The sequence below is a fragment of the Panthera tigris genome, chromosome X (assembly GCF_018350195.1).
Source record: "Panthera tigris isolate Pti1 chromosome X, P.tigris_Pti1_mat1.1, whole genome shotgun sequence".
NCBI classification, from domain to species: Eukaryota; Metazoa; Chordata; class Mammalia; order Carnivora; family Felidae; genus Panthera; species Panthera tigris.
The window spans coordinates 29935914-29956905 of record NC_056677.1 but is presented as its reverse complement, the minus strand read 5'-3'; the positions used below and the strand labels follow the sequence as shown (position 1 = coordinate 29956905).

Genomic DNA, 20992 nt, shown 5'->3' with positions numbered 1-20992 from the left:
AAAATATGAGATTCATTTTCCTACAAGGTCAATTAAATATGCAATTAAAAGTTATTCCCACATGTCTTCGTCCCAAGGCTGTCAGTGCAAATTCTCCAGGGTCATCATCTCTCCACCAGTTTGTACATTGTACAGAATCACTCATGCAAACTGTGTTCCAAATGGCTTTAAAATATTAAAAGTTCCATTTTACAATTTCTTCTGCTCAGTGATAAGTATGGTGAAGTTCCTTCATCTTGATCAAGGTCATAAAGTTTTTTATTCTTCCAAGTGCCTGATCTTGTGGGTTGTAGCAGGAGGAAAGAATGAAGGGGAGAGAGCAGGTCATGAAAAAGAAACTGCAATCAGCATCAGGAAAGAGATGATATTTAAGAATAATTAAACAAAGTTCCTCTCATTCTGGATGTTTCTTTCTACCTTTTGTAACTTATTCAGCCAGATGGCCATTGTTCATGACTCAAAAGAAATGAAAAAAGGGCACCTAAAAATAATCAAATTTTGTCTTTATAATTTCAAACATCTAGGTTCAGAGGATAGGAATAATTTTTATTCAGAGTCAATATATTTGGGAGAAGTTATGATGAGTAGAAAAAATTTAATAGTTTCCCTACTACGTTCCCATTCTTCCAAAGTGAAAAAAAAATTCCCTGATTTGGGGAAGGCTAGTGATAGAGGAAGGGCGAAGAGGGGGAAAGGTTTGTGAGGGATTGAAAATTAGGATGTAAGGACCCAATCTGGAATGAACAGTAGGCAGGAACAGAAACTAGTAAAAACTACCAACCTCAGGGTCTATTTAGTTATTTTACTCTAGGTAAATGGTGAAGATTTAAAATCAACTCCATGGGATGAGACAGCCCTAAGTAAAACCTTCCATTCTAAATTTTATCAGGCAAAATTTAGAACTATAAGGAGTAATTCAAAGTGGAAAAAGATAACACATGTATCTCAGAAACCATGAATTCAAAGAATTGGGTGAAGGATGCAATAAACCCAACATTGGCCTTAGGCTAATACACCCATTATATATGCACCCAGATGAGGGAAATAAAATTTATTTTCAAGCATTTGTAGAAATTTACACAAATATGAATAAAATCAAAAATAAAGTTTAAAGTTTCCCCAAATCTATCATACAAGAGTCACAAACAACAAAAAAAGTAATAAAATATTAGAAAAATCAATGTCAAAAAGCACACTAACCCAAATATCTCAAAAAATAAATTCACAATTTTGAAAAATTTTTAGGAAAAAGTGGAAATAAAATGTAAATTAAAAATTTTTTGTAAAAAAGGAAAACATAATAAACCACACTACAATTCACACCTGAGTGTTTCAGCTAAAGCAGTAACAAAAGGGAGATATATAGCCCCAACTGCATTTATAAGAACACTACCAGACCTGAAAAAAATGAATTAAGATTTCATTGCAAGAAGGTAGAAAAAGAACAAGAAAATAAAACACTCTAAATAGAAGAAAATAATAATTATTAAACAAAATAATAAAACAAAAAACTTCATGGATTCAATCAACAGTTACATAATTTTTTTTAAATAATAAAAAACACAAAACTAACCAGTGTGATTTTATTTTCAAAGAGAATGAAGATGTGAATAAACAACATCAGCAATGAAAAATGGGTAACTAATTATTAAGTAACTTACCAGTTAAGATTAAATACCATACATTAGACCCAGCAATCCCACTTTTGGGTATACATCCAAAAGAAACTAAATCAGTATTTTGAAGAGATTTTTTCACTCCCATGTTCATTGCAACACAATTCATAATAGCCAACATACAGAAACAACCTAAATGTTTATCAATGGATGAATGGCTAAAGAAAATGTAGTGTGTGTGTATATAATGGAATATTATTCAGCCATAAAAAAGAAGGAAATCCTACCAGCTGTGACAATTTGGATGAACCTGGAATAGTTAATGCTAAATGAAATAAGATAGACACAGAAAGATAAATACTGTATGTACTTAACCATATGTGGAATCTAAACAAAACCAAACCAAAGTCAAATTCATAGAAACAGTAGAATGGTGATAACCACAGACTAGATAGGGGGGAAAATGGGAGATGCTAATCAAAGAAAGGGTCAAACTTTCAGTTATAAGGTGAATAAGTACTCGTGCTCACTTTGGCAGCACATATACTAAAATTGGATGAGTACAGAGAAGATAAGTGTGACCCTTGTGCAAAGATGACATGCAAATTCATGAAGTGTTCCATATCTTTTCACTTTCTTACACCATACACAAAAATAAATTCAAAATGGATGAAAGACCTATATGTGAGATCATAAACCATCAAAATCCTCAAGGAGAACATAGGCAGTAACCTCCTTGACATTAGCCACAGCAACTTCTTACTAGATATGTCTCTGGAGGCAAGAGAAATAAAAGGAAAAATCAACTATTGGAACTTCATCAAGATAAAAAGCTTCTTCACAGCAAAGAAAACAATCAACAAAACTAAAAGGCAACCTTCAGAATGAAAGAAGTTATTTGCAAGTGACATATCGGATAAAGGATTAGTATCCAAAATCCATAAAGAACTTACCAAACTCAACATCCATAAAACAAATAATCCAGTGAAGAAATGGGCAGAAGACATGGATAGACATTTTTCCATAGAAGACATACATGTGGCTAACAGACATGTGAAAAGATGCTCAACATCATTCATCATCAGGGAAATACAAATCAAAACTACAATGAGATATCACGTCAGAAAGGACAGGAAATAACAAATGTCGGCAAGGATAGGGAGAAAAGGGAACCCTCTTACTGCTGGTGGGAATGCAAACTGGTGCAGCCACTCTGGAAAATAGTATGGAGGTTCCTCAAAAAGTTAAAAATAGAAATATACCCCACGGGACACATGTACCTCAATGTTTATACCAGCATCATCAACAATAGCCGAATCATGGAAAGAGCCCAATGTCCATCAATTGATGAATACACACACACACACACACACACACTCGAATATTACTCAGCCATCAAAAGGAATGAAATCTTGCCATTTGCAGCAACATGGATGGAGCTAGAATGTATTAGAGAAGCAAAATAAGTCAGAGAAAGCTGAATACCATATGATTTCACTCGTGTGGAATTTAAGAAATGAAACAATGAACATAGGGGGAAAAAGAGGGGGGGGGGCAAATCATAAAACATACTCAACTATAGAGAAAAGACTGAGGGTTGCTGGAGGGGGGATGAGTTAAATAGGTGATGGGTATTAAAGAAGGCACTAATTGTGATGAGCACTGGGTGTTATATGTAAGCAATGAATCACTAAATTCTACCATTAAAAGTAATATTACACTATATGTCAAATAACTGGAATTTAAATAAAAACTTGAAATGAAACAAAAAAAGATAAGTTCTGGGACCTAATGTACAACATAGTGACTATACTTAATAAACTGTATACTAGACTTGAAATTTGCTAAGAATAGAGCCTAAGCATTCTCACTACGCACATGCAGAAATAAAGGTAACTATATAAGGTGAACAATATGTTAATTAATTTGATTAAGTGGTAATCATTTCATAATATACACATATATCAAATAATCACATTTTATACTTTAAACATATACAATTTATTCATATTTATGCCTAAACAAAGCTGGAAGAAAAGACTAAATAAAGGTAAACAAAAGACAGTGATCAACATAATAGAAACACATATGAAAATCTAGATAACATGAAAAAATTCTAGGGAAATATAAACCAGCAAAAGTGGCCTATCATGGAAAAAAAATCATAAAATCGAAGAAAGAGTAGTTAAATTTTTAGAACCACAAAGATATCAGGACCTACTAAATTTTTTAAGCCATTTTGAATTGTACAAAAATATAAAAACTGTTCTGATATATAGAACAGAAAATAGACAATTTTTAATTTTCTGAGCTTAGTGATATCTGGGGCCCCCATGACAGAAAAGTACAAGAAAGCAAAAACATGTATTAATTACACTTATAAACACAGAAGCAAAATTCAAAGAGTATCAGCAAATCACAATCAACACTTCACTATAATGACCTCCTGACCATTAGTTTAATCACAAAATTGCAAGGGCAGCACAATTTAAGAAAATTTACCAACAAAGTTGTCACCAAAATAATCTATCTAAATGAGAAAAAACATAATCAAGTTAATATGTATCAATACAATATCTAGAAATCATTCATGATAAAAAAAACTCTTGGCAAATAGCTTTCATAAATGTGTCTACCAGATATGTATAGCAAATACCTGTACAGCATAAAATGCAAAGTCTAAAATAATTTACATTAAATTCAGAAATTAAATAAGTCATCTCTTATCACCACTACTAATCAAAATTGTCCTAAAGGTTCTAGCCACTGAAAAAGATAAGAGGAAAAAATAAATGGAGTATATATGTAGAAGTTGGAAGATCTGAAGTAAAATATTTTCAGCGGATATGATCATCTACATAATCAATCCAAGATAACCAACCAACAAACAAGTAAAACTAAAGTGGAAATTTCACAGTGCCCAAATACAAGATCAACACAGAAAACACAACAATTAATAGCTACTCTGTATAGCAACAATGAGACATTAAAAAAAAAAAAAAAAAAACAACTAATTCAGGACTATGAAATTTGGAACGCATACATTTGGATGGATTTGAATCAAGCTGTAAACTATGAACTTTAAAATTACCTGAAGTCACGTTTGGTAAACAAAACCTCCTTTCCTGTCTGCAATCTAAGGAAGCCAGCCCTTCCTCCTAAATAAATAAATAAATAAATAATAACGCGACTTCCAGGCAGGACTTTTGCCTCGATGCAGCGAGCGTCCTTTTTGGTTCTGGTTCGTCTGAGAAACCCAGCTGGAAGCTCTAGGCAGAGGCTGTTTCACGACTGTTATTTGCACAACCTAACAGAAGCCATTTTTGAAATTAGGGACTACCTCTGTGCTTTATAGGAGACCTAGCTTTAGTTTTGTGTGGTGTTCTTTTGTGTGAAGATTTGGTGTCCCTGAGCGTGGCATAGACAATCTTACGCCTCGTGTTTGGTCACACCCGCTAAGGCTTGTCCTCTGAGGTGCACCTGCTGAGGCGCACCCTCTTGGGGCCTTGATACTGTAGCAATGGCAGAGGCTGCCACAGAGACAGATCGCAACATTGTAACCTTTGAGGATGTGTGCATATACTTCTCCCGAGAGAAGTGGGACCTACTCGATGAGGCTCAGAAATGCCTATACTGTCATGTGGTTCTGGAGAACTTCCTACTGGTGACCTCACTGGGACTTATAATTTCCAGATACCATTTAATTCCCCAACCACAGCCGGCATGGAAGCCCCCAGTTCCTGAAAATATAGCCGTAGCTCCAGCCGAGGCAGGGATGGTCCAGGGGAGCCCTGGCACTTGTCAAAGAACAGAGAATAAAGATGCATCTTCTGGGCAAGGTGTTTTTATACGACAGTCACAGGTGAGAACTCTCACAGTGGATACTTAAAACCAAAAGAGCCACCCATGTGACATGTGTGACCCAATTTTGAAAGATATCTTGTGCCTGGCTGGCCAGCAGGGAATATCTTATGGGCAGGAGGGATAACCATGTAAGTCATGTGGAAGAACCTTCTGAGTCACTGTAAATACTGGCCAAATCCTGAGGCCACAGAGTGGAGAGGCATTCCCTAGAATGGAAAAAGACCAGATCTTCTCTGTGAAGAGGTGCAGAAGCCACATGTCAGAGGCCTTCACTTACAGGGAAGATGGGGAGTACTCCTTGGCCAGCTCTGGATGTGTCTAGTACCATGTTTCTCAAGACGAGACACAGCTATGCGTTAGCACTAAGTGTGAAGAAGCCCTTCACACTGGACAAAATGATTGCGAGTGCAGTGAGTGTGGGGAAGCTTTCAACGACAAAGACAAATGTGTTCAACACCAGAAAACCCACACTAGAGAAAAGCTTCATGAGTGCAATGACTGAGAACCGTTTTGTCTACAACTCCAGCCTCCAAGCACACCAGAGTGCTCACATGGGATCAAAGCCTAATGACTGTGCTGAATGTGGTAAATCTTTTATCAGAAAATCCCATCTTGTTCAGCACCAGAGAATTCACACCGGATCAAAACCTTTTGAGTGCGGTGAATGTGGGAAGGCCTTTGGCGGCAAAGACACCCTTATTCAGCACCAGAAAATTCACAGGGGAGAAAGGTCTTTCACATGCAGCAGATGTGGGAAAGCCTTTCTCCAAAAAGGCGCACTTGCTGAGCACCAGAAAAGCCACACTGGGGAAAAATCTTATAAGTGCGATGGATGTGGGAAATGCTTTAGTCACAGTTCCTACATTAAAGTACATAAGAGAATTCACAGTGGACAAAGGCCCTATGTGTGCAGTGAATGTGGGAAAGCCTACATCAGTCATCCCCACCTTATTCAACACCAGAAAGTTCACACTACAGCAAGGCTTATGGGTGAAGTGAATGTGGAAAGTTCTTTGCTGAGAATTCCAGCCTCATTATACACCAGAGACATAACACCAGAGCAAAGGCTTATGTGTTCAGCCAATCCGGGAGCGTCTACAGAAAATATTCCCACCTGGCTTGGCACATAAAAGTTCATACCAAAGAAAGGCCTCATGTGTGTATGAGTTTTCGTGATCCTTTAGCTACATCTTTCAAGTTCACTTAGCACCAGAAACTTCACACTAAAGAGAGACCTTAAGAGATAAGGGAACATGCTTTCTCCTTGCTCAATACAGCATGACTCAAAGTAGCCTTTGAGATGAAGTTGACAACTTGAAGTTGAACTTTGTATATCTAGTTATCCATGCTGGGAAGAGAACTACAGGTGCCAGGTATGTGGAAAGGTTTCAGGAGCTACTTTTACTTGTTTTTAATCTTCCCAGGGCCTTCACTTGGCCTAAGCTATGCCATTGCCTGTATCTATTGCAGACACCATTGCACTTCTGCCAGCAGTCAGGGACCCACACTATGTGTCTGTTACCCCAGTGTACTCAGGTAAAGCACACCTCCACCCTCTCTCCTATTTCCTGGAGGGACTCATAAGTGATATGAACCCACGTAAGGATCCTCATTTCCTACCCATGGATGGTTTCAATTTGGACATAATCCAGCACCTGTCAAAAAGATCTGAGCTGGAATCTGCTGCAGTTTTCCAGAGGTTTTTGTTTTCCATGGACAGTATTGACTCTACATGAGATAGCTGAGATGGATTTCCCAGCCTCCAAATCACCCAGCCTTGGAACTGCCTGCCCCACAGTGATCTGATTTATGCAATGAGACAGACTTATTGTTAAAGCCTTTACTCTGTTCCGTTCACTGTGTGGGGTTGATTGAGAAAAGAAATGGGCTTTCAAGAAACAGGTCATGACTCACTGAGCCCATTTCTTCCCTTCACACCTGTATATAAGGGTGTTGATTGCTTTCCACAGTCTGAAAGAAAACTAGGACTGTGAGCTAAATAGAGTTGTGCTGTCTAATATGGTGGGCACTGGTCACATATAACTACTGGGCATTTGAAATGTGGCTGGTCGGAGCTGAGATATACTATAACTATAAAATGCACACTGGATTTCTAAAATATAATATGAAAAAAGAGAGAGTGAGAAAGAATGTAAAACATCTTACAAGCTTTATATTGACCATATGTTAAATGATAATATTTGGGGTACATTTGGCTAGATATAATATGTCACTAAACTGTTTTTTAAAAAGAGAGCAAGATATGGGCTTTGCCAGCTCAAAGAGGAGAACACGTTTTATGAGGGCCCCAAACTTTATGTGTATCAAAGATGGCAAAATGGCAGAGAACAGAGCTCAGTCTAATTTGGCCTAATTGGCAACGCTGCATAAGCCTTATTAGGAAAAACTGTTTTCAGCCTTGTGGGAGTAATCTTATGTCCTAGATGTCAGGATCTCCTATGAGCCCTAAGCTCACCCTGATGAAGGGGTAAGTGGTATGACAACCTCCAGTGCTTTCGGGAACAGCATGTCTTAAGTTCCTTTTGCCTAGGGATGTGTCACATTCCCCAACACTGTTGAGGTACAGCTGTCTCCAGAGACCTACCCAGAAGTTACAGCCCCTGTGAAGTACAAAATACAGTAGGCAGATAAGACCTTCAGAGGTTAAGTGGGAAACAGAATTGACATATTTCTTGTTCTGATGCATAGAATATTGTCATTTTTCCTGACATTCAAATTTATTAAGGGTAAAGATACAATTTTTGTTTTACTACTTTCCAAAATTTTAAGCATTAACATTTAGTAATGCTACGTCTGGCAAATATTGTTTTATTTAGATATCCTTTTTAAATAATGTTTATTTACTTATTTTTCCTAGAAAGAGAGATAAGCACAAGTAGGGGAGGAACAGAGAGAGAAAGAGACACCTTCCGAAGTGGGCTCCAACGTCTGAGCTCAGGAACTGTGAGATCATGACCTGAACTGAAGTCAGACGCTTAACCAACTGAGCCACCCAGGTGCCCCTAGATATCCTAAAATAGGTTTGATTATAATTTATTTAGAGAAGGTTTGATTATCATTTATTTAGAGAAAGCAAACCTTTCAAAAATTAAATTTAATAAATAAAGTATAGCATTAAGATTAAAAAACATAATATAGAAACACTATAGAGAAACATTAATTAGGGAATGGTAGAGTTTGTGGCAGGTTAGAGGTTATGTATCTACTCTGAAGGGCGTACACAAATTTCATGTGACTGTGTCTCTGGGTTAAAGGTGTACAGAAATCCTTAGTACCTACAGACCTCTTTATCTCCTCTGACAGAGGTCAGTGTCAGAGCAAATAATCAAAAGGTTTTCTGGATTCCTATACTCCCTCAGCTGTAGACCTTAGACATCACTGCACATACAGGTACACCAGGGCAGGAAAGAGAGATCCTGCAGTCTCAGGTGGGTCTTGTGACAGAGCCAGTGTTTGGGTAGACATGGTATTAATTGTTCTCCAGTTTTTGCTGTCACTGAGGCAGGGCTGACCCTACCAAGACATGAGAAGTGGGAAATAGTTGAGTCAATATAGGGTTGGTTGATTTTCTAAGAGAAATGGGAGATCCAGATTTTTATGTGGAAGCATCTTATCTCTTAATAGCTGTATTGGTGTATAATTGGAATATGATAAACTGCACACATTAAAATTGTAAAATTTGATGAATTTTGACATATGTGTACACCTGTAATACCATCACCATAATTAAAGTAATGAGCATATCATTACCCCCAAAAGTTTTCTCCTGCCCCTTCATAATCTCTTCCTCTTACCCCTCCCTAATCCCTCATTCTCATTCGACCATTGATTTGTTTTATTTCACAGTATAGTTTAATTTGCACTTTCTGGAATTTTATACAATAATTAATATAATAATAATATAATAATATATATTAAATAATAAAGCTTTTTTGCTTTCTTTCGGTAAGCATAATTGTTTACAGATTAATATTTATTTATTTATTTATTTATTTTTGCTGAGTAATACTTCGCTGTGTATGGATGTAATACACTTGTTCACCCATCAGTTGTTGACGGACATTAAAGTTGTTTCCAGTTTCTGATTATTAAAAATAAAGTTTGTTTGAAAGAAAAAAAAGAGTCTGTAATGAATTTACAAAATCAGTTGCCTTGCAAAAAGAAAGGCAACTCGTCAAGAACAAACCCCTCCACTCATATTGCCCATGAAGAAGCAGATTCTGGCATGATCCACGGAGGAATTTCAAGATGTGGGGAGGAGATAGCACTTATATCCAATGTAATTGCAAATTCTTGCTAATTTGTGTAAGCAAGAAATCAGGAGGTATAATGGGAATGGATTTTAAGTTTGCTAGACCAAGGAGAATAGAACATTAGGTTAAATGAGGTAAAATTGATCAAGATAGGTAAACTTACCTGAGATCTGGCATTTAATGGGCAAAGTGAAGCAACTAGAAGCAGATCTAATAGTTCGCTAAAGCCCAGACTGAGTGGTGGCCTACATGAAAGAGTGCAAATGCCCCAGAATTTCCCTGCAACAATTTTTCTGTATCTCAGAGGTATGACTCCTGGAAATTACATTTCCAAGTTTTTTGTTCTTTGGCTTGCATGTAGGTTTTAGACAGTGGGAGGCACTTAAGGGAGACTGGACGGCAGAAGGTAAGGGGAATCCAGGTTTCTTCTCCCTCTATGCATCAGCTGGCTTCTCTGGCAATGTTTACATCTCCTTCTTTGTTCCAGTAACCCTTCCAAACAGTCCTGCCATGGCTCCAGCATTTGCCAAGTGATCTTGAGCCCTAGACACCAGTAACACCACCCTAGGTTTCTCTCTCTAACCTAGAGGTGGTGATTATTTCCTGGCTGATACTAATGTCTGTGTTGCCCCGCCTCCCCTCAGTTTTGGGTTCCCAATGCATCTATCAACTGACTAGCTGATTTCCTGAAGTAAATTCCTTCTGTTTAAATACTTATTTAAGGTATTTTTTGTTAAGTCCTGTTTTTTCTAGTTATAGTCTTTTTTTTTATGTTCATTTATTTTATTTTAGAGAGAGACATAGCAGGGAAGGAACAGAGAGAGAGGGAGAGAAAGAATCCCAAGCAGGCTCCTTGCTGCCAGTGCAAAGCCCAACACGGGGCTTGATCTCACAAACCCTGAGATCATGAACTGATCAAGAGTCGGACGCTTAACTGACAGAGCTACCTGGGTGCCCCTCTAGTTATATTCTAACTAGTGAACAATTATGCTGAAAGAATGTGAGAAGAAAGGTGTGTGAGTGAGAAATATGGAAGATAAACATTTTTAGTCATGGTTTCTGCAAAAAATAGATTATTCAAAAGATAGTTGAAGAAAATTTAATGAAAGGGCTATTTATAGAGTTGAGAAAAAGATTAAAGAACTCAATAGAATGGTGATGCACCCAGAGACTAACAATAGTGTGAAGCTATTCCCAGCCTTACAAAAGAAGGCAAGAGAGAAACCATGAATGTGGGAACTTACAAAATCTATAACTATGGGAAAGGGCCCCCGAGAGGAGTTGTGGCCATAGGTAGGGGAACACGGCCACTATTAAACTGTTATCTGGCAAGGAAGGATCATCTGGAAGTGGGAACAGACACATGACCTCCCTCTGCTCCTGACCTCACTTAGATCCTTTTCCAATACCTTTCACTGGCAAAATGCAATTATTAGAGCCCAAGGGGGCTCTGGTGATTCAGTCCATAGTGGTCATCCTGTCAGCACATAGAACAGAGCAGAGAGAGACAGAGATTGGATCTAGAAAAACAAAAGAGATTGACCCGCATAACCAACTAATGAGTTGAAAGTTGAGAGTACCTGCTAAAACTGATAAATCAAGAAACAGCTGTAAAAGTATGTTTCAAGGGAAAAACACAGTTTCCTCACATACAACATTTCTGTTACTGGATGTGTGGGGTTTTCCCCCACATTGGTTGACTCTCTAACACCAGTCAAATGCCCCACAATTCAATTCAATCATGATATTAACTGCAGTTAGCACAGACACCGCAGGTTAAGGGCTTAGTCCCGCGAAACTGCTCCCTACGTCACATGCCAGTTGAATGTAGTAGGTCCCCAGGTTATGCACAACTCCTATCTGACAAATCAGAGGTTCCCATGACCCTCTACTCAGGTTTGATAATTTGCTAGAATGGTTTACAGAACCCAGGAAAACAGTTTACTTACTATTGCTGATATATTACAAGGGATATTTTAAAGGATACAGATGAACAGTCAGATGAAGAGAACATAAGGCAAGGTCTGCAAGGATCCCAAGCATAGGGGCTTCTGTCATTGTAAACTTGGAGTATGCCACCCTCCCAGCATGTAGATGTGTTTACCAACCTGGAAGCCCCTCGAGCCCCATACTTTTGGGATTCTCACGGAGGCTTCGCCATATAGGCATGATTTAATCGTTAATTCAATCTCCAGCCTCTCTCCCCTTCTGAGGACGGGCAGTAGCGTTGAAAGTTCTAAGCTTCTAATCACAGCTTGGTCTTTCTGGCTTCCAGCTCCCATCCTGAAACTATCTGGGAGCCCGCCAAAATTACCTCATTGAAACAAAAGAACACTACCATCACCCAGGAAATTCTAGGGGGGGGTTGGGAGTTCTGTGCCAGGAATTGGAGTTAAAGACCAAATATTAAGAGATCCTAGTGGTCTTTCTAGGAAATTCCAAGGGCTTTACAAGCTCTATGCCAGGAAACAGGGGCAGAGACCAATACATATATTTTATAGTATTTTACAGTATATTATATATAAAGATAATACAGCTAAAAGAGTTGAAAATGATCACTTCTGAAAGTGAGATGCAAAAGTAGAAGTTTATTTTCCATAAGCCATAATGAACTATTTGAATATTTAAACTATGTACATGTATGCATGTGTATATACATATTGTTTTGTGTGCTGGTCTCAGCTCATCAATAACCAATGTTGTGGCTGGACTGGTCCTAAAGGTTATTATGATCACAAGCTGCCCTTCAGCAATAACCACCAGAAAACTTTAAAAAAACGTTTATTACTTACAGATCTTGGAAATTACATAGCACACCTGGGGCCACACATCAAGGTCACAGGTAGAGAGAGTACAGGTCTGGGGTTCTGCTTTTATTGGGGTCAAGGGTGAGGGCCTAAGATTTCACAGACTCTTTCTTTATTGGTGAATTTAAAATGTAAGAGTGGGAATTTAAAGTTTGGGAAGAGAAAAAACAAGTGGCCCAAACCAAGATCTCTAAAACAAAGGAGTGGGGTGCGTGGCCTGGCTCTTTACCTGGCCATGTGACTGGAAATGTGTTTATTCAAGATAACTGTTGTTGAATTGGATGCCTCTGCAACCAAAGCTTAAATCAGGAACTTGCATTACAAAAAAAAAAAAAAGAGAAAACCAACTACCAGGGCTTACACTACATAATACACTACACTTTATAAACATATATGTATATATCATGCAATTTAATTAAAAATAAAATTCTTAGAAGAAAAGTGAAAACACTTTGGTGTCAGTATTCTCATTTGCCTGGGATAATACCCATTTGCCCCTGTTGCTGCTATATAATTATTCACAGTGCTCTCTTTTACCTTCCGTGGTAGGCAGAATAATGCCCCCTTCTCCAAGACATCCATATGGTAATACCTGGAACCTGTAAATGCTACCATCTATGACAAGAAAAAAAAAAAAAAGATCTTTGCTTATGTAGTTAAGGTAAGGATTTTGAGATCGGGAGCCCATCCTGATTATGAGGGGGCACCCTAACTGCAATCACATGTATCTTTATGAGATAGAGGCAGAGGAAAACTGGACAAACACAAAGTAGGAGAAGGTGAGGTGACCACGGAGGCAGGGAATGGAGTTATGCAGACACAACACAAGGAAAGTTGACAACCACCAGAAGCTGGAAGAGGCAGGGAACAGATTTCTTCATTAAAGACTCTGGGGAGGAGGGAGAACGGCTCTGCTGACACTTTGATTTCAGCCCAGTGAAACTGATAAAGGAATGGGTCTGTGAGAGCACAAACTTCTGTTGTTGGTTTGTTTGTTTTTTAAGCAGACCAACTGTATGATAATTTGTTACAACAGGAAACTAACACATTGTCAAAAGTGCCCCATAATGGAAGATAAATTATACACTCATGCTATCTCCATCTCAGTGAGTCCATTTCTTAGCTGACCTTACATCCCATTCTGCCCATTTTCCTTCACTCTCAGCTAATAAATATAATATCTATTTTATCAATAAGTGGACATGTTCAGATAGGAAATTTCTCAATGTCTGGCCTCCAGTTGACTCATGATTTTCAGGAATACTAATCTTTAACTCCTTTTTGCTGCTCTTAGAGGAGGTTTATTTTTTTTAATTGTTTTTTTAACGTTTTATTTATTTTTGAGACAGAGAGAGACAGAGCATGAACGGGGGAGGGGCAGAGAGAGAGGGAGACACAGAATCGGAAGCAGGCTCCAGGCTCTGAGCCATCAGCCCAGAGCCCGACGCGGGGCTCGAACTCAAGAACCGCGAGATCATGACCTGAGCTGAAGTCAAACGCTTAACCGACTGAGCCACCCAGGCGCCCTGAGGAGGTTTTAACCTAACATTTGCACTCCCTATTTGGAGGCAGATTTGAGATCTTCAGATTTCTGAAATGTTCTTGCATAAGTAACCATGAGGCAGGAAGCCTGGACAATGGTCACCATCCCCTCCAGAAGGCAGTTTACAGAGGAAGCAGTTATCTGTGAGATAGAGACAGAAGGCTGCTGGCCTACACAACACCTATGTGTGCATCCAGGTGGATGGCGCCCAGCCCTAAGGTACTCCAGAGTGCCACTCTGGAGTAAGCACTCTCCACAACCGTAGGAAGTGGCCCTGGATAGACACCAGTTTCACAGAAGATAATGCAGAAAAAAGTACTTGTTAAGAAGTTCAGAATTCAAAGAAGAGAGGTTGAATTTGAATCACTGATAAACACAGATACAGAAAATGAAGTAGAAATAGAAGATTTCAAAATTCCTAATGGATATTTGCCATGAACTTCAGGCACTATAGGACGTTCTTCGTGATGAGTAAGCCCCAAAACTTCTAATGCAATATTTTCCCAGCGTTTCTGCTAGCTTCTTCCTCTTGCCTTATCTTATTTCCTCAACTGCCTAGATTTCTGTGTGGGAATCACAACTTGGTAAAAGCTATAATGTCTTCCTGATAGAGAACATTAAGATCTGACTTTTTTCTTAGATTGTCTATTTAAATGCAAATCCATTAGATAATTTCAACTAATTTTTCAACTTTATGCTGTGCAAATGTAGCTTAAATGTAAATTTCCTAAATTGGAAAAATATAATTAAAATAAGAAAATTAAATATAAGGCCGGCACATCCTTCTTTTTTTCTTTTTGAATTTTTTATATACTATTCCCCAAGGTTTAGTTGAAAATTCTGAGAAGGAGCATGAAATTAGTTTCCTTAATGAAACAAGATGTCCTATTTAAGCAAAATAATTTCTTTAGTTCTCCTATTCAGAAGAATATTTTTAGTTAAAGAATGATAAACAGTGATAAAGTTTGTGGGATGAAAAACAAAACCAGCCCTGTAAAAGACACTACTTCAAGAATAATATATAATCTTTATATATTTTTATAGATTATAATCTATCTGCTGATAGATAGCCATGCCAATATATGAGCATTGTTTTGAGTTGATAACAGTATTCTATTGGTTCCAAAATGTATGAATTGTATCATGTACTTTCTTGATTTAATGCACACATAAATAAAAAGCAGATCAAAGCAAACTATTTTTCATACGGAAATGAAAAGGAATGAAGAAATAGAGGTAAGTAAATATGCTGTTGCAACCCTGCACAAAAGCATAGCGCTACACTGGAAACATTTCTATTAGGTTTTAAACCTGTTGATTCGCAAGCTATTTTTTGCTGTTGTTTCCCTTGGAGATGCAGCGGATATGCACACACAGAATCCAGTGCATTTCTCATATGCAAAAACACTTAAAATTGAGTAAAAACAAACACGCTTCTAATCTCATGACATTTGGAAAACAGCTTGTGGAAAATAAATTACAGTATGGATTTGGCAGTAAAATAAAATGACAGAAGTGGATTCCCTCTCTTATTCTTCTTCAGCTTGGGGGATATCTAAATTAAGAAGGTGGTAAAGAAGGTAAAATGAGCCAACCATAAACACAGCAACCTATTTCAAAAGCATTCATTATTAAACATGCCAGCAATCATTTATCCATCTGTTCTTTGCACATTTTTCAATAATTCGTAAATTTTGAAAGTTTGCCTTTGAGACAAGTTACTGACAACAAGCTCAATCTCTTTCAAATAGGAAAATCAAGTCTACTCAAAGTGGCCTGTACTTAAAACTTTGCATTTTGAAAGGTAGCAAGCTGTTATAAAAAATGAAATCTCTTCTCTATGGTAATGCAATTAGAAGCCTCCAATGCAACAGTGCTAATAATAAGATTCTGAAAGATACTTTAACCCACAAAGTCAAGCAATGACCTGTAGGATTGATTTTACTTCACTGAGGACGTATTTATGTGTCATTTCTTTGGGTTTCAGCAATACCTGATTTATTTCACTATAAAAACAAAACAGTGAAGTCAACCCTGGTTTTAAATTATTAAATTATTTTATGCCTGCCTATTTTATGAAATGTTTTTTTTAGAATTAAATCCTTGGAAACTACTTTAATGTATTGGGTAATTTTACACAGCTCCTAACGATATTGCTTCTATTAGCCAAAGGCATTGCTTTAATCTCTCATTATACAAAAATGCTTCTTATGATCATAGGGCATGTGTGTAAATTCTACTTTCTAAGTTGACATTAAGACATTAGTTAGCCTTCCCATAATAAAAACAGAAGTTGACCAAGTTGCTGTTCAGGAAAAATAAATAGTTTCTATATTTATAAATATTAACTGCAAAAGAGAAAAACAAAACATGGTAGCACACGAGCTTATGTCTTTAGAGAGTAGATATAATCCATCAAGTTCTCAAGGAAACACTATTTTCTCATTAAGTTAATTTATACAAAGGAGAGTGGCTACATTCAAAATTGAATGATTTTAATGAGACAATCAAAATAATAGTCATATGTATGTCCTCCTGAGGGTTATAGCACTATTTTTACCATCTCTCCTACATCACCCACTTCTTCATTCTCAAACTTTCCTGAGTCCTAAAAATTTTTACAAATTGGGTTTAGCTCTGTCCTTTCTGTTTTTATCTTACAAGTTTTGAAATTTTGTAAAGTAGAATCATTATCACATATTTTCCACAGTTGCTGTTGTCTACTATGCGATGTTGTAATGTGTGATGAACAGGCTTCATTTATTCAATAATTTATTAATATCATGCCACTTGTAAAATTGATTGCCTATACCAAATAAATTTCATAAGTTTGACACTTGGTGCTATATGGGACTGGGATGAGGTAAATTACTCAACCTACTATATATGGAGTCTACAATTGTTGTTGGTTTTTAAATAGCAGCTTTAATGACAGCTGCTGTTTGTTGGAGGAGGAAATGGAAAAGTCAAGGATAAATGTCTAACTCTTCTCCATAGAATAAAACATAGGTTTGGAAGACAGGGGATAGACTACACAACAGAAATGCCTTTAGAATCATTTCACAGCTAAAATTTTATATTAAGGGGCACCTGGTTGGCTCAGTTGGTTGAGCGTCCAACTCTGGATTTCAGCTCAGGTCATGATCCTAGGGTTGTGGGATCAAGCCCCATGTTGGGCTTGGCACTGAGGGCAGACCCTGCTTAAGATTCTCTCTCTCTCTCCCTGCCCCTCTCCCTCACTTGTGCACACTCTCTCTCTCAAATAAATAAATACATAAATAAATAAATAAATAAATAAATAAATAAATAATTTTATATCAAATATAATTGTTTTCTCAAATCAACTCATTTTATATACAAATACAAAAAAACATATATATTGTTCTCCCAATACATATTTTGTGCAGTTGTTCCCTGTGAGGCATCAGGAAGTAAAATTTCAAATGAGCTAGATTGAAAAAATGATCCACTGGACTCTGTATTCTTTACCAAAGCACAGAAGAGAATTGATTTTTTTAAAAAAATAGAGGCATGCCTTGGACAATGTCATTCAACATAGGTGTCAATGCACTAACCACTGGGCAGAAGAAACTACTAAAACCTACATGGCTTTTTTATTGTATTGCAGAATAAAAAGGCAAGGCCTATGTTCCTCACTTGATGTATTCTCTTCTTTCTAATGCCATTGAAGTGTAATAGAATAGTATTGTTGGGCTATTTTCTGCCTGTAATAGAATCTTTGATTTATAAAGGTGCTGAATCATGCATTAGTTTTATTTCTTAGTATACACACAAGAGTCATTCCAACCAGAACTGAAGGGCTACAGCCATGATAGAATATAGCAGCTGTTTAACATCAAACAATATAATCATGCATATGAAAGAGCAGCAAGGATTTCACTTTATTGATTTAATTTCAGAACATTCGCACATTACAACAGCAATCATACCAAGACATTTTCATTTTAAGGGACACCACTGGTCCAAGTTTAATGAGATTCTATCCTCAATAGAATTTAAGGGTCATACAATTTCAGAGTTAGAAAATTCTTTAGAGAATCTATTCCTCCCCCCTTCAATTTATATACTAAGAAACCAAGGCCCAAAAGAGGTTAAATGATTTGACCAGGATCACATGGCTAGTAAATAGCTCTGACTGGAGCCCAATATTGAGCCGTTTGATGTTTTTACATAGCACAATTATAGAAGAGAAAAAATACGTAATTCAGTTCTTCTTATGTTCTGCACAAAATCTGATATTTAAAATATACATTAGGAACCAGTTATTCTTAGCAGTTATGTGGCATGCAATAGAATGAATGGGAATCATTCAGTGGGCATTTGTCTCACTAAAAATTCCTATAGATTTTCTAAGTTTAAATACTTGATCATATGAGGAAATTCAATATAGTAAAAGTGGATTCAGGGAGGGACACAATGAACATTTTTTCTGAGTAGTATTCCTTTAAGTAACTTTCTTAATTTCCTGGGTCATTACTTTTCTAGTTTCCTCATCTCACACAATCTTAGTTAGGTTTCACAACTTCCCAAAATGTGATGGAGAATAAGAAAGAAACATTTTTAAAAAGGCCAAAAAAAGAAAAAAAGAAAGAAAATTGTAGCAGAATGACTAAGTACTCATATTTTCCAAAGCATTCCATAATGAATGACATAACCAATAGTAGCTAAGACCAAGCGAAGGGAGTATATTTTATTTTAGCTTAATTAGTTGTTTCAGTTAAAGACACTTCATGCCCAGTTTTGACATTAACACTGGAGGCACCAAGCACATGTCATTTTTAACTGCAACAGATGAAAAATCCTGGTTGCCTGGAACCCAAGCTAGTGGCACTGTAAGCATGTGGCAAATCAAGAATTACCAAAACACAGAGAACAGGCTAAATGAAAAACTTAGCAACAAATAATTCAAAAATATGTCCAATCCTAAAACTTCCCCCTTTAAAGCCTGCTGTGATTGGTAGTGACTGATCTATGTGATTGTAAACTGTACCCAGAAGCTGATTAAACAGGAAAGTAGAAGTCCCATGAAGTGAAAGGAGAGAAAAAGAAAAACTAGGTCAGGGAATGTGGGCAGGCCCCTCATCATTAACAACACTTTTTTTTTTTTTTTTTTTTTTTTTGCTTTTTTTGTGTTAAGTAGGCTTCATGCCCAATGCAAGGCTTGAACTCATGACCCTGAGATTAAGACCTGAACTGAAATCAAAAGTCAGACGCTTAACGGACTGAGCCACCCAGGCGCCCCAATAACATTTTAAATATAGAAAACATTGTTATTTGAATGTACCTATAAAAACCACAAATATTCATTATTAAAGCATTGTTTTTAACAAATTGAAAACTACATGAATATGCATCAATGGATAAGTGACTAAATCAATAACTTTACACTGATACTTTGAAATAGTGTACTTCTATTATACTGAATGTAGTAGATCCAGATGTATTAACTTGAAGGTATATCCTTGACATGGACTTAAATTTAAAAATGCACAATAATATTGTAATTTATTATACTAATTTCATAAAATCTGTTTTTTTTTAATCTCCAACCATATAAGGGTATATTTGTTTGATACATGTTCATAAAGAAGGAAGAAGGATGAAAGAAAATACATTAGATTCCAAACAGTGTTTTCACTGCAGGGGTGGAATTGAAGCGTGGTGGAGGGGGAGACCGCTGATTTCTTTTTAAATCCTCTGATAATAACTACATAATGAGTATATATAATTTATTCAATTAAATCACTGGGCTTTTATTTTATTTTATTTTATTTTATTTAAATTTCAGTTAGTTAATATACAGTGTAGTATTGGTTTCAGGAGGAGAATTCAGTGATTTATCACTTGCATATAACACCCAGTGCTCATCACAAGTGCCCTCCTTAGTACCCATCACCCATCTAGCCCATCCCCCTGCCCACCTCCCCTTCAACAACACTCAGTTTGCTCTCTATCCTTAAGAGTCTTTTAAAACTAAGGTTCAGAATAACAAGTTTCTAGAAACACATACTATTTCTTATAAAGATACAAATAAAACACTTGGCAGTTCCTATATAGACTACCAAAATGCAAATACTTAACAAAGATATATACATAAACATATGGCCAAGAAGAAGGAACAGTGAATTGAAAATCAATGGTCTTCTTTAGAAGTCAAAGTCTTAAACTTTAGTTCTCACTCTGCTCTTTACAACTGTGGTCTCAAGCAAGCTGTAAACAAGATTTCCTTTATGGTGTCTCTGTAAAACACAGGGCAAACATTGAGCAAAGGAAGTTATACTTCTCTTTTGAGATCCTTTGAACTGAAAGCCAAGATACTGGATAAAACAGTGATGAAACGTGAAATTGTGACATAACTGCGTAACAAGGGCCTTAGGAAGTCTGTGTAAGAGAAGATCAGCATAAGCTGGTCTGACTGAAGCAAGTTATCATTGACTAAGGAGACGTAAGTGGGCTTTGAATGATGCACCGCTAGACTTCACAGTGAAAAATCCAAGAAACTGATTTTACATTGCCAAATCCAATAGATACCTTGTTGGATTTTCATACCCTGTTTGGCACCAATTACCACATTCTTTGGTTAAAGTATCAACTACTTTCAATTTCATGCTAACATTCTCATTGTCTCCTGTTCTTCATCCTAACTCCTTTCTGAAGTCTATAATTAACTTCTCTCTCCTCATCTCCTGACTTACTTTTCATATCCCAAGGGCTCTATCCAGAACATTGCTCTGTTATTTTACATACTAGGCCTGAGTGATTTCACCCACCCTTTTCTTCCTTTTAACTACCATTTAAATACCAATGGCTCTTGAATCTTATCTCACCCCAGAGCTTCACATTATATCCAACTGTTTGTTGCATACA

At 36.9% G+C, this 20992-nt stretch overlaps 1 non-coding gene across 1 annotated transcript; it reads left to right on the top strand.

Moving 5' to 3' along the window:
- Positions 1 to 2138: 2138 nt before the first annotated feature.
- Positions 2139 to 2245, top strand: LOC122235571. Its single transcript, XR_006213623.1, has one exon. It is a non-coding gene; the product is annotated as a U6 spliceosomal RNA (small nuclear RNA).
- Positions 2246 to 20992: the final 18747 nt, after the last annotated feature.